This window comes from Cygnus atratus, chromosome 4, assembly GCF_013377495.2.
Source record: "Cygnus atratus isolate AKBS03 ecotype Queensland, Australia chromosome 4, CAtr_DNAZoo_HiC_assembly, whole genome shotgun sequence".
Lineage (NCBI taxonomy): Eukaryota > Metazoa > Chordata > Aves > Anseriformes > Anatidae > Cygnus > Cygnus atratus.
The window spans coordinates 11,233,581-11,247,799 of NC_066365.1; the positions used below are offsets into that span (position 1 = coordinate 11,233,581).

The following is a 14,219-nucleotide window of genomic DNA, read 5'->3' on the forward strand; positions in this document are numbered from 1 at the left end:
GCACTTCTCACATGGCTACCCATTAAGGGGTCAAACCGACAAACACACTGCATAAGAAAGAGAGCAAGATCAGATTTAAAACATAAATGTTTCAAGAGGGAGGACTTTTTTTTTCTCCCCTTCCTTTCAACAGAGTTCAGAGGCTAAAATACCATTACCTGTGAGAAATCAAATGTTAATCTGAAGTCATGTTATAAAATATAAAATAAACTCAGATGCCAGGAAATCGTTGCCATCATTTGATACACAGAAAACAAGACCTCACATGTTTGGCACATGGGACAGCAGATATCAATGTTCAAAAAAAAAAAAATCAGCTGGATTCCCTTAGCTCCCAGAATAATGTTGTCAGCTAGTGTGATTTGCATCATCTTGGGCACTGCATTCATAACTAGCTCTCACAGAGACTTCCAAGTTCTTTATTTCCTCAAGTCTACACACTTGGAATTTGAGGAAATTTTGCCAATTAAGAACTTTGATCTGGCCATTCCTAAAATGCAGAGAGCCTGCAACCCTGCCTCAGGCACTAGCAAAATATTACGTTCATGATGAATACAGGATATTTCATTTAAATGTAGACTAAGGGGAAAAAAAACAGCATACCTAAAACTTCTATCATGAAAAATTTAGAAAGAAAAAAAAAAAAATCAAGAAAGCAAGAGTTGTTGAAACAGTGTTTTAAACAATACTTTAAATATTGAAAATATTTTAAATACTTTAATAAATTATTCATTTTTATTTAAAAATGCATGGATTGGTTTTCAGATATTGCATCTGTAGATTATGTTCTTGATCTCCATCACTTGACCAGTTTGTGCTTTCTAGGGAAAAGTGCTGAAACCACAGTAACAGCCTGAATTACTTAGGGATTTAGGGAGAAATTAATCCAGCCTTTCAGTAAAGGTAGTATTTTTTCAAAAGCCCATGGAGGTCATGACTAGCTTTAATGACATATTGTTTATTACATTCAATACAGTGACAAAATGTGATTTAGATGAATGAGGTACTTCAGCATGGCAAAAACACTGCTGTGAATTCCACACCTTACTCAGCTCTTCAAAAGACGACAGCCTGTTCTTCCACAGCAATCATAAGTAATCATATTCCTTTCAACTACGCGAGCTCACACACACTGTAAAGTAGGCCAGGAGTTGCCAGAAAGCTATTGTCTTGCCGAAAGCACATGCCACCCCCCTCCTGTGGTTTCACATCTGGCAAGATCCCTGCAGCACACAGAAACAGTGAAGTGTCAGGTGAAGAGAAAGGATGAACACAATCCATAATGTTAGCTAAAGGGTATGAGCATTTGAGTGGTACAGATTTGGAGAAGTACTCAGCTAACAAGGCAAGCAGGGTAAAACTGCCTGTGTGCAGTAACACCCCAAGGATGGATGGGCTGGTAAATACACACTTGCTGCTGTTTCTACAGCAGACCTAGAAGACCTGTTGTGTGTGAGAACTTCGCTGTGCAAGGTGTCATTTCAGATAGGGTATAGAGAGCAGGTCCCAAACCCAAAGCTGCTACACTGAGCAACTGAAGAAAAGGACCTGAGGTTATGTATCGTTCTGGTGAAACACATGACCCACACGCTGCTCCGTTAGAACACACAGAGCACAAAAGACAGAGAGTAAAAACTGCATATAGAAGGCTGCAATACACTGGGAGCCTGTCAAGCTGCTGACAATACATCCTTATGGCAAACAAAGGGTAAGCACCAGGACAGATGGCAGAAACTTTTAAAGCCTACTGGTGGCTTTTTTTTTTTCTCCTTTTGTAATCAGATGTAGCTGTAGAGATTAGCACAACATAGTAAACAGTTTGAGGATTACACTGAAATTCATCTCTATTTGTATCTATTCCTAGGCAAATAAACAAATACAAAATATATTCTGTTTCACCTCCAGACAGTTATATCATTCTGCTTTCCATCAAATCTGCCTTCTCCAGTAAATACTACTCAGCAGGAAAACCCTAAGGGTATTAAATAGACAAAGTGAGACATGCAAACGCTCCGTGTTAGCAGAGCATGGTGAAACACTGCACCCTTCACAAAAATCTTTGCAGACTGATACAAGACTATGACCTAGCACTCATTACAGGAAAAACACTGATAATTTTTAATGCATTAATTAAAAAATGGTAACAATCTAGTAAATAGAGGAAAAAAAGTGATGGCAAAGTATCTTCTGAAATAATGGAACATATTTTGCACATACACACACCACAGTGAGAGTGTCTTTCCCTTAACACCATGAATGGATGCAGAATATGATTCTGCAGTTATACTGACTTTACTTCACTTGGAGCATACTTCAAGTAAAGAATATATGACAGGGAATAAAGAGAATTATATTTTGTTAATAATAGCTTTTGGCTTGGGAATCCAAAAAACATCTAAGCAGCACATTCTGCTTAATTTACTTTGATATGGGAAGATTAACTCCAGGGAAATAAAATTAATGCATTCAAGGATTCTTTCCACCACCTCTGTAATTGTTTCTATTGTCCCAGGTTCATTAAAATCCCTCTGGTAAATCTCTAAATATTATAGATTTGTGGTATTCAAGATAATAAAACAGACCTTGAAATACAGCTTTCCTGAATAATAATAATTCATAATTGATAAACTACAAAAGGTCTAATATACATGTAGAGTAACCTGAGTACAACTAACACTGACTGAAGTGCAACTAACACGAACAAATACAAAACTATCACAATGCCAATGCAAGAATTCCAGCCTTGAAAGGACGCTTCACCCTGGAGTCACTTTGTTGTACCCTGCATACCAGTCTATCTCAGCTGAAATTTGCTTTCCAATAAATAGATGATTTTTCTGCACACAAGCCTAGCGAGTGGTTTTACTGGAACATGGGAATATACACCTGTCTGACAGCGCAATCCAAGCTCATGGTATGTATAAACACGCTCTTGAATGATTACTATCAAGCAATCTGCCAAACCTGTTTTCCAAAATAAATAACCACATGAGTAGGTTTTTGCTTTTGTAACTGTGCCAAACACTCATACCTTATAATCATTTTTCAAAGTCTAGGGCAAACGCTTCTTCTGTATTTATTCTATACATTGTTCTTCATCATAAATTGTGATAAGCTACAGTTAAAAAAATTAATAACTTTGTGCTAAAATTTAGAAAGCATAAGTACTGAAACTTATGCTTCCATGCATATGTTAAGCTTCTATTGACACAAAGACTCTTTTGCTTTATTTTTAAGCTCATTTGCTACTAGAGCAACTAATCACTGAAAATTCTGGTAGGATTGCACACTCTTGTGTATTTGGATTTTGTTTTGACTACTAATTGCTAAGTGTTTTGCTATTGCACAGGAAAACGCGTACTTCTACTTGAAGTTTTCTCCTGTTTCTCTGCTTCTAATGTGCCTCCGTAAACTAGCGGTATTAGAGAGATGTCGATTGACAACATAGCACAGTTTACTTTAGTTTTCCATCCTCAGCTGGGTACCTGTAACCGGGATCTTTCATTCAGTTACTTACTATGGCCAGTTCAGTATGTTGGCATGTTTTCTATTCTCCTTCCAAGCATTTTGGTGCATTCGTTCAAAACAAAAACAATCTGTACCTTCCTGACAACAGGGTTTGTTTGGGCTTTCTCCATTCTCTTCTGACACCACACAGCACACAGAAATCAAGTCTGGCCTTCTTTGCCTCTGCTGATAGACACACTGGATGTCAATGAAAACAGACTAACTTAAGAATACAACATCTGTGGTCCTTTTAGTCAAAAGCAGAGTTTAACAAACGCTCCACACCTGCAACATGCTTCCTTGAGAACTTCAGGTAAGCAAGCATTAAAAACAAAAACAAATCTTCTGGTGGTGTAAACAAATATAGCATATGGGCTCAAAAAAATCAACTTTCTTAAGGCAGGCGTCAGTCTGATGCCCTGAACAAGTGCTCCACCCTACACGTTTAGAAAAGGTTATATAAAAATAACCTAGGGGAAGGGAGGAAGACCATAAAAAAAATAATTAAGAAAATTGCTCAGGCTTTTTTCTTGCATATCATAATGAACACCAGATCTAACAAGGCCTAGTTTCCTATATATTTGCATATTGTGGTTAGTTCATTTTAATGCCTAAGAAGCTCCCAGCAGCCAGGACACGTACAAGAATCCTCTTCTAGTTCAACTCTTTGCTACTTAACATAGAATGAGCTTACCAGGCATCTCTTCTCTCAGTTGAAGAACTTAGTCTCTACCTCTCATAGCTCATAGTCTCTACCTCTCCTCAGATTTCATAAACCTTATTAAAACTTAAATTAAGTTTGGAGATCTCCATGCTTTTGTCAAATATTGCTGAAATCAACTAATAAGTTCAAAAATACCTGGTGCAGATTAATGCAGAAACAATACACAAGGACACTAGGATAGCAAGTAATGGTTTTGTAAGAAATCAGGACAAGCTTTGTCATGCTATTGTGTTTTCAACTTATCCTCTGAGTAACATAATTTACCAAAGCTTTGCAAGCTTCATTTTCTAATTCTGGGACAGAGAACCAGTTTCAAGACGAATGGAGGAGAACCAACAATATAACAGTGCTCAAGGCGCTATAGTTCAGCATCAGCAGATACTGCTCAATATAATAAATACAAGGCCAACAGGAGCTATTGGCAGTAGGTACATTTAGCTCCATCAAAGGAAGTAATACTATAATACTAGCTGAGTATCCAGACCCACAAGCTACTTTTATTTATGACTTCATTATTTAATACTTCTTTTTAAAAAAAATCTACATAGATCTCATGTATTTACTGCTTTATTATCTAAATACAAAGAAATATTGGTTTCTGCAAACCAGTAATAAAAACCTCACGGGGCAACAAGTTCAAAGTTTGTGGGTTTTTGCTTGTTTGTTTGTTGTTGGTTTTGGTTGGTTGGTTGGTTGGAAGGGGGGGCATTTTCACTGTCCATTCAAGCCTTCCTCAAATTCTTGACTTAAAACAGTTCTTCCATTCCCTCACCAATAGCTCTCATGCCGCCCTCAGGCTTCTCAAGCTGCTCTGTGTCATGTCATGTCTTATTTTATTTAAAGTATACAAACTCTTTACGACAAGGACTTAGACTATATTTAGAAAATGCTGTATAAAGATACAGTGCTGCGTAAGTGTTTTATAATTTCCCTAGTGTTCAGCTTCAGCGTTTTGGAAGTTAAAGGTATTGTCCCGGCCAATGGCAAACTATAAGGAAAAGAGAATCATTAACCTGAACATACAACTTTTTTTTTTCCTTGACTATTTTTAAAGCATACAAAATCACAATAAAATAGCTAATCTGTAGGATCCCAATTCAATAAACATGAAAGCATGAAAAAACAGGAACTCTAAAATTCTCACAGCATTTTCCAATACTAACTTCTTGCTTACCTTCTTCAATGAACAACAAATATCACCCTGAGGCCATTTTTAAAGAAAGCTGTAATGTGAGCAGTGCTAATATACAGATTTCAGAAGCACCTGCACACAACATGTTAAACTCCCTAAAAACGGAATGAGTAGTATTTTTTTTATTTTTGTTTTGTTATTTTCTCCCCTTCCCAATTACTAAATATTTAGTGATGTGGGAGTAGATTTTATAAGCTTATCTGTGAACATACTTTTGGATTTTATTGCATTAGAGCAAGTAAATGAAATTAAACCTTTTTTTTCCGGAACTTTTGCACAACACACTACTACTCTCAAACAGAGGCTAGCTTTCAACTGAAAGCAACATAACTTACCTTCTAACTTCCATAAATGCTTACATATAAGTATATGCTTGCACGCAGTATTTACCCCAGAAAATTGATCCCTGTGTTGTCTGGGGAATAGTAGGGATCCTTCTAAGCAACACACAGGATGTGTTAGTTAAAAACCTCATTCAAGTCTCATTAATGCCCTAGCCTTCATCATTTGTTAGCATTCCTAATTTGAAACTACTACAGGTATAAATGATATGCGTCTATTGGCAAAGAAGTTTCAGATGGATAATCAAGTTACTAGGCCTTAGTTATGCCTCATAAGGGAACTGCATGTATGCTCTTAGCTCATGTCAAACACTAAAAACAAATTCAGGCTAACATCTCTGTACATTAAAAATATACATATGCGTAGCAGAGCTGCAGATCTGACGGTCTAGAACAGCTTTCTTCTGGTTCCAATTTCTGCCTGTTAAAAGTTTAAAGCAAAACCTACATTAACAGACAAAACTCTCAACCTGTACATTACTCCCTTATTGAGAGCTATGAGCCAGTACTAAAGACTGGTGTGAAATTCACTGAGACCTTGCCACAGGCAGTCAGCCACCAAAAACCCATTTGACCAAGATCAGGATGTTAATATGAGAGCTTAGAGAGGATTGAGATTACCTTGCCGCTCATGTGACTAATCCCTGTATTTCTTCTAACAGCCCTTTTGTGGAGGGGTAGAACAAAGACAGAGCCGGGAGAATACAACAGCTGATTTTTCTTTCATTTTCCAAATAATTCTCCTCTGCCTCTTTTGCTTCCCCCCTCTCAGCAGATGCCCAACTTTACTAGCTATGAAGCAGAACAGCAGATAAAGAGAAGCCATTTGTGGTGTCAGCTCCTAACAGTTGACAAACTTACTCATCTATGTTCCTTTTTTTTCTTCCTCATGTACTCCATATGCATGTTTTCCATAACTCTCCTCATTTTTATGTTTTGATACAACTCTTCCAAATCCTGTATGCTTCCTTTTACTTTCCCATATTTCCTTTCTGAATATTTAAGATCCAGGCAAGCATTTTAAAATCCCCGGTCTTCTTGAATTTTGCTCCACCTGAACTTTGTAAAAAACTCTAAATATCCTGTTTCCCACTTGGTATTGTGCCCATGCATAACTGCCTCTAGGTACAGATCAGTTTATTTTCAGACACACTGAACTTACTCACATCAATTGTATTTGCAGCATTTTGGCCATTCTACAAAACATCATAAAAAAATGTTGATAATTTTATTTTAAGAGGTGTTAAGAAAAAAAACACACTTGTTGTACAAAGCAAACTAACAGATACTATTATTTAAGGATATAATGAAGACATCATTAAAATCATAAGCACTTTAACCACTGGCTTACAGAGCCAACTTTTCTTAAAGAACTTAAAACAGACACATTTAAACAAAAAAAAAAAAAAAAAAAAAAAAAAAGGAGGTTGAAAACACTACACTAACAAATCGGGATGCTTCAGTTTTCTACCCACAGTATAGTCACCACACTAACTACAGCTACAAGATACTAGATAACTCACACAAAACAAAAAGATGTTATTTTGCTACTCACAGTGAGGGCAGAGCCTGCCATCACCTTTGCACACCACGTTCCTTATATCATCGCATCTACTTTTACATTGGAAAACAGCAAAACCAAAATAAAATAGAAGGTATCTACATGGTTCACCCACTCAAGGTTCTTTAGAACTCATTAATCTCAAACAGATGAGATGTACATGGAACAATTAGTATTCCTTCTCAGAGTGTCTCTGGAAGACGAGCAGGTGTACTTTCATGTAATGAATTGTATTTTTTTTTCAAATAACATAGTAATGCAACAAGGTTTGCACAATGTTTGCATTTCTATATGCATACCAAAACTAACGTGTGTTACATTAGGTCAGTTTGCCAATGTCATTTCCTATGCACACGATGTGTCCCAAACAAAACTCATTTTAAATATTGAGAAATATTTAAAAAATAATATGTATCAATAATTATTATCTATGGCTGCTTTATCATTTTAAGTACAATTGGTAGCTCACACTCAGCTGAAAGCATGATCTGCTCTCACAGTATTTTAGGAGGTCTGTGAATCTGAAAGAATCAACATCAACTTAGAGCATCACTTCGCTCTACATAAGCACGCAGAAAGCCATATCATTTTCTGTATTGTCATTTTCTGCCAGTCACCTCCCTTCAGCAATATGAAGAGAAAAAAAAAATTAATATAACATTGGAAGAACTTGCTTACCAAGGCAATTTATTAATGTTTCTGAATACTGCAAATGAAATTAACTCGTTAGCACTTTCATTGTTTCAGTAGACACATTAAATTCTTACTTAAGGCTTTTGTGTTAACAGAATAAATACTGTTTTTCTTGTACAGACTAAAGTAATAAGTATGAAGACAATTAATATAGAAAATTAACGGCAATCTTCTTTTTCACAGGACTGTTAGAACTATTATCTTTGTACTCATTGTATAGCTGGTCATCAAGAATCCAACCTGCATATGCATATTTTAATTATCTTTTTTTAAAGTTATACAAGCTGTTTAAATGGTCACTGAGTCTCCCGTTCAAATCAGTAGCAGTTCCACCACTGGCCAAAAATTCTCCAAGAATGTATTGCAAAACTTCACTCTTCTCCTCCCCCCCTCACCAGGCACACAGTGAAAAATGGATGCAAAACACTAGAGTAATTAAAAAATAAAAAATAAAGGAGACTTCAGATATATATCCCCAGTATAATCATTGCACTACATATAATTACAAGACACTAATGAATACTGGTGTATTTGGTTACTGATGGAGGGTGCAGAACCTGCCATTGTAACCTGCGCAGCCCACACACCTTCCACCATGTTCCAGCTGACTCAGGTTACTCCATCTTTCTTAGGGCCTGAGATTATGTGCTGGGCACCAGGACAGGCCAACGTCATTAGAAGGTGGCATTTGCACAAATGTAATTATTTCACAGGTTCTGCTTCAAGGTTTAATCCATGTCACAAGCAACATACAGATAAGGAACCTATAGGTATGTGTGCATATACATATATATATATATATGTGTGTGTTTCTATCCTAAGTACCACAGTGCTACAAAAAAAAAAAAAAAACACTGGAGAACTGATATTTTCCCATCAAAACATTTCAAAAGATCACATCAAGATGGCATGTCATAAGGAAGCAGCAGGAAAGAGGCCAAAAAACAAGAGTGAGAATACTAAAGCTGGGAATGCACTGGAACCAATATATTTTCTGAAGCAATGATTTGCACTATAAAAATTTACAGGCAAAGAGTATTTTTTAAAGCTTCCTACCAATCTGTCACAACTGGTTCTTCTCACTAGAAGGCAGCTGTGACCCTCAGAAGCATTACTGATTGTTGGATCTCCAATTCCTGATATGCTAGAGCATTATAAAAAATTAAGTGGCATTTTCTTAAATAATGTAAAAGTGTCATTACATTCTAGGAGCGACTGAACTACTTTCTCTCATACTTACCAACAAAACAAAATCCTGGAAAAGCTTTTTCTCCTAGACTGAAAAAACGGTTTGCTAGTAATGAACCTTAACAGAGAAAATGGTGCATAATTTCATGTCCAAATCCTGCAACCGTATCTGCAGGAAATATCCACATCTATGCCAAATAATAATAATAATTAAATATATATATATATACACTAAGACAGATGAGTTATTAAGATAATACTGTGGAACTTGAGATACATATTCCAGTTCAACTGTCTTTTTCTACCACAAATCAATTGTGTGACTTCAACCCAAACACTGGTTCAATTTCCCATCTGTGAAGAAAATAATTACAGATTCACACTTCAAAACTCACAGGGGATTTAATAGTAATAAGTAGGGAAAAAGAAGAAAAAGAAAAAAAAATAATGTCTATAGACAGTTTAGTACTTTTGAATATTGTAAGTTTCTGGAATGTCATCAAGGTCAGGTGAAAACATTGCTGATACTCTGTGTCAGCATCATCATTCAGATCATTATAATACACCTCGATAGTGTATTTACTTTTTTATTATTGTTTTTGTGTAGAATCACAAAATGCCTACAACATACAATGTATTTTTCTAACGTTATAATTTTTCTAACGTCATTTTCTACTTACTGCTTGCCTGTTCTCTTATTTCTGTTGCATTTCTGTTCTCTTATACTATCCTTGTATCTTAGTATAAAACAAGTATCCTGCACAGGGCAGACCCCTCTTTCAGATAGAAACAGTAGTCTCTGTAGGAAACACTAACATTTTGTTGCCACACAATGGAGAACAAACTACACTCTTCAGCTACAGTGTGTGTGCATTTACAATATCTAAGTGATACACCTTATTTTCCAGTAGAAGTCAAAAAGCAGTAAATAAAAATAACCAGACAGTTAACTAGCGAACAGCTATACAGGTTTTTAATACAACTGCATGTAAAATATATGGCTGCATCTTCCATAACCTCACAGTTACAGGCCCTTCCTGAAGCATAAAAATAAACGTGCAATGGTACGGGCACAAATCATGCTACGCATTTTAAGCGCTTACAAGTGCTGTATTTGACATGCCATCCCACACAGCCAAAACACTCAATAGTTAAGGTCTAATACAAAAGCGTACTTATTTGATCAACATAACGCCATTTACTGTCATTGTAGAAAATGGCCAAATAAACACAATAATGAGAAAAGCACAATGAAGCTGCAAAATTATTTCTCAGGAAAACATGCATACGTAGTGGCAAGCAGGGCCTGTTTTTCTTCTTCCCCCCCCCCCCCCCCCCTGTGGCTAGCCCCTCCAGTTTCAACAAAGTTGTTCACAAGGTAGAAGATCTGAGGCACTGAATCTTATAACAAGCATTAATGTCTGCAAGATAGAGAATACAGTTAAGTTCCTGCCCCTAACAAGCTGGTAGTTATTCTAAAAATAAACTGTGCCTATTAATTTGACTTGAAGTGTCTATGAGATTTCCTTTCCATGAATACTTTCACTGATACACAAATGCCATTTCATCCAATGCTTTACCCGTTTTAATCAATCACAGAAAAACAAAGGTACAGCTTTCAATTCCAACCTTGCCTCAAAGGTCTATAACTCCTGGTAAATACACAGCCTCCCTAAACTAGGACATCTCTGGAAGTGCAGTGAAAGCACTAGATGATCCACGAACTAAAACGGTGTGGAAATGTCACATCCTGAGAACAGGCAATTTTATGCTTTTCAAAATCTACCATTAAGTTTATTTTCACAAAATACATCTCTCAGAGACTTGAACTTTTATAATTTGTAACCACATGTGAAAAACATACATTGACCTTATGCAATTGTGAGCTTCCAACTGCTCCAGATGAGCTAATCCAACAAAGCCACAGTCTTTCCCAAGAACCTTCGCGGAGGAGTAGGAATTTGGCCACATGGAGCAACAACTTTACACCCCTCTCAGAATTTATAAAATAATCCATCTAAAAAACAGAAACATTGCCAAATGTATTTTAAAATTGTTCAAGTTCAGCTATTGACTACACAGCTTATCTGAGGCATTAGGCTTGAATGAGAAACTCAACCATAGCTTTTGCAGCACAACAGACTGTACTCTCACACAACCATACGCTTAGGCCTGAAGATACAAGACTTCACCTTCTCAGCATTTTGTGACTAACAGACTTAAATACCAAATGCTCTCTCTCCACATAACCCAGATATGGTACACACCTGCATACTATTCAAGGTCCTCCTTCTGGTATGACTCTACACCCATCCCCTTACTCAGGCCTGCACGAAGCCCTCCGGAAGATAGGTCTTGCACAAGATATTCCAAAAAGTCCTGCCAGGGAGCAAGGTCAGGGCTATGGTACTCCACGCTGCAGACTGACAGACAACTTGCCTACTGAACTGAATTCTCCCAATGAGCTGCCTGAGAAAGCTACTGCAAGAATTCAGAATTTAGCAGAAAGTGGATCAGCCTCCAGTAAGAAGAGACCTAAGCTTCCCTCTCTAACCTTTCCCAGTAGGATTGGGTAAAGCTTCCATCTTTATCTGCTTCTTTCTAAGAACTAATTAAAAATAAATAAATAAACACACACACACCACACCACAACAACAAACAGGAACATCCTGGCAAGCCAGAGATGAATCTTTACAGAAAGCAAACAAAAATTGCACTAAAAGGAAAACACAGTGTAAATGGACAGCCGCACTCTCTCTTTCCATTTCCCAATGGCTGAACTACTGAGATTGAGGCAGTCTTTACCAGAGCAGGGGATCCTAATTTGCCTGTACTATTCCTCAGTAAGTATATTCACTCACGTACATATGAAACAACCCAGAAGTTGGAAATGCATGTTAGGACTCCAGACTGAAACACCGCAGGGACCGCCGCACTCCGGATTCCAGCAGGTAAAGGAACTCCAACCTGCAGGACGTACCCCCTGTTTGCATGACACGCTTCCAGCATAGCCTGGACAGCCACATTACTACCTTTTCCCGAGACGGTGCTGTCTATTTATGGGATGTTGCTCTCTGCTTGAGATCCTAGAGAACAATAACTTCAGAATGAAAAGTCATTATCATGTCTCTGAGAGGACTTTCGAAGGCTAATCCTTCCTCTGAGTTATTCCAGAACTGAGTCAGCCTTTCACATTTCCATTTCTAAGAAAACATTCTTGACATATTTTTTTTTACTGTTCCTGTAATAATACTCTGTTCTACAGCAGCCTCAGAAATCACGGGCAAAGTAAGCCCCAAGAGATAATCACCAATGCAAAACAAGGTTTATGCATTATTATTACTTCTAGCTAGATAAATACAAATCTTGCCGTCCTTTATACTAATTGCATTTGTACTACAGAGACACATAAAATGTGGAATTGTAAGGAGGACGAGAACCCCCCTAAATGATTAGGCGCAATGTCTTACTATCTAAGCTTTTCCAGTTCATTAATATTTCACTTTTATATATTCCTCAGCTGCTTTTACAACATGTTCCTTTCTCTCCTTCTTAAGTATGAGCACAGAGAATTGTTTGAACTAACTAGTAGACCTTGACTCACATCCCCACCTCCATGCCCCCTGAGAGTTTAACACTTCAAGTGCAATATATGCTAGATAGAAAAAACACATCTGGCATAGAAAAGAATAAGGAAGAGACTTTGAGTCTCCCTTCTGGTTACGTACCACTATAAAGGTGTGTGATAGGAAAACAAAGCGTTCCACGTTTCTCTAAGCTGAGAAACTTACTGTTGTCAGTTTCAAAGGCAAGACGGACGTAAAGCTCTGAGGGGTTCAATTCTCTGTGGAAAAACAGGACTGCGGTGTTCCCTAGCAAAATAAAAAACTCGCTGCAACTTTCTTTCCCTTGCAGAAAAGTGAAAGGTCACCTCTTTCAGCCAGGAGAAAAGGCACAAATTATCTAGAGCGGACATGGGATTTTCACAAACCTTTCCCATAATAAGCGGCACCATCACGATCTGCTCCACCTTTTAAGCCTGCCGTGTGTTTCTGGAGAACTGTCAGCATCCTCCAGCTCCTTTCCCCCAAACCCAACCCCGCGCACAGGCCCCAGGAGACCCGCAGCACCACCACCGTGCCCGCTCACGTTTCCGAGAAGGCTTCTGCCTCTCACCCCCACAGGTCGCGGGCAGATTCCTCGATAGACAGGGGGGTGTGGGGAGAAGGAGAAGAATGAGGAGAAGAACCCCAAGGAAGGATCCAGACAAAAAGCACCGCGTCTTCCCACTGACCTGCGGGGCTCAAACCCCTCTAGAGGCGCAGCCTGGCTCCGCAGGGGGGCTGCAGCCGCCACACGGCGGCCCCGGGGCCAGCCCCCGGTGCCACCTGCGGGCTCCCCCCCCGCACCTCCGTGCCGGTTCCTCGACCCCCAGCGCCGAGCTGCGGCACCGGCAGCGCCCAGCCAAGGGCGCAGGTCGGCCGGGAGCCACCGCCCCGCCAGCGCTGAGGCGAGGCGAGGCGAGGCCGGGCCGCCGCGGGGCGCCACCCTCGGCATCCCCTCAGCACCTGGCGCCCCCCGCCACCAACCACCACCAACCGCCCCGGGGCCGTGCTGAAGGGACGCGCTACCTGGCCAGGCTCCTCCGGCGGGGGCTGGGGACCCCTGCGGCGGCCGCCGCCGCCACCTCCCCGCCCGCCTGCTGCTGGCTCGCCGGGCGGCCGCGGGGCGAACGATGCGGCCGGGGCCGCTCGCCCCAGCCGGTGTCGGTCCGTCAGTCGGTCGGTCGGTGTCAGTCAGTCATGCTGCGGCTGTGGGGTGTGCGTGCGTGTGCGCGGCGGGCGGGTCGGCGGCGTGCGGGGACAGAGAGAGGGAGGCAGCGGGCGGGGGCGGGCCGGGGCGGCGCTTCCGCGTGTGTGTCGGGGCGCCGGGGGGGACGGGGGGGGCCGGCTCCGATCGTGTGGGGGGCTGCGGGGAGCGAGAGGCACGCGTGCACACGCGTGTGTGTGTCCG

At 39.8% G+C, this 14,219-nt stretch overlaps 1 protein-coding gene across 4 annotated transcripts in view; it reads right to left on the reverse strand.

Annotated features, from left to right (window-relative positions):
* The window catches only part of CCSER1 (coiled-coil serine rich protein 1), a 675,103-nt gene extending 661,089 nt beyond the window's left edge, over nucleotides 1-14,014 (reverse strand). Inside the window, exon 1 of one of the 4 annotated variants that reach the window (XM_035541340.2) lies at nucleotides 13,838-14,014. The gene's annotated coding sequence lies outside the window, so the exon portion shown is untranslated. Of the gene's footprint in view, nucleotides 1-13,500; nucleotides 13,563-13,837 lie in introns of those variants that run through there. The other 3 variants (XM_035541349.2, XM_035541356.2, XM_035541363.2) reach the window with 3 other exon arrangements.
* Between the last annotated feature and the right edge of the window lie 205 nt (nucleotides 14,015-14,219).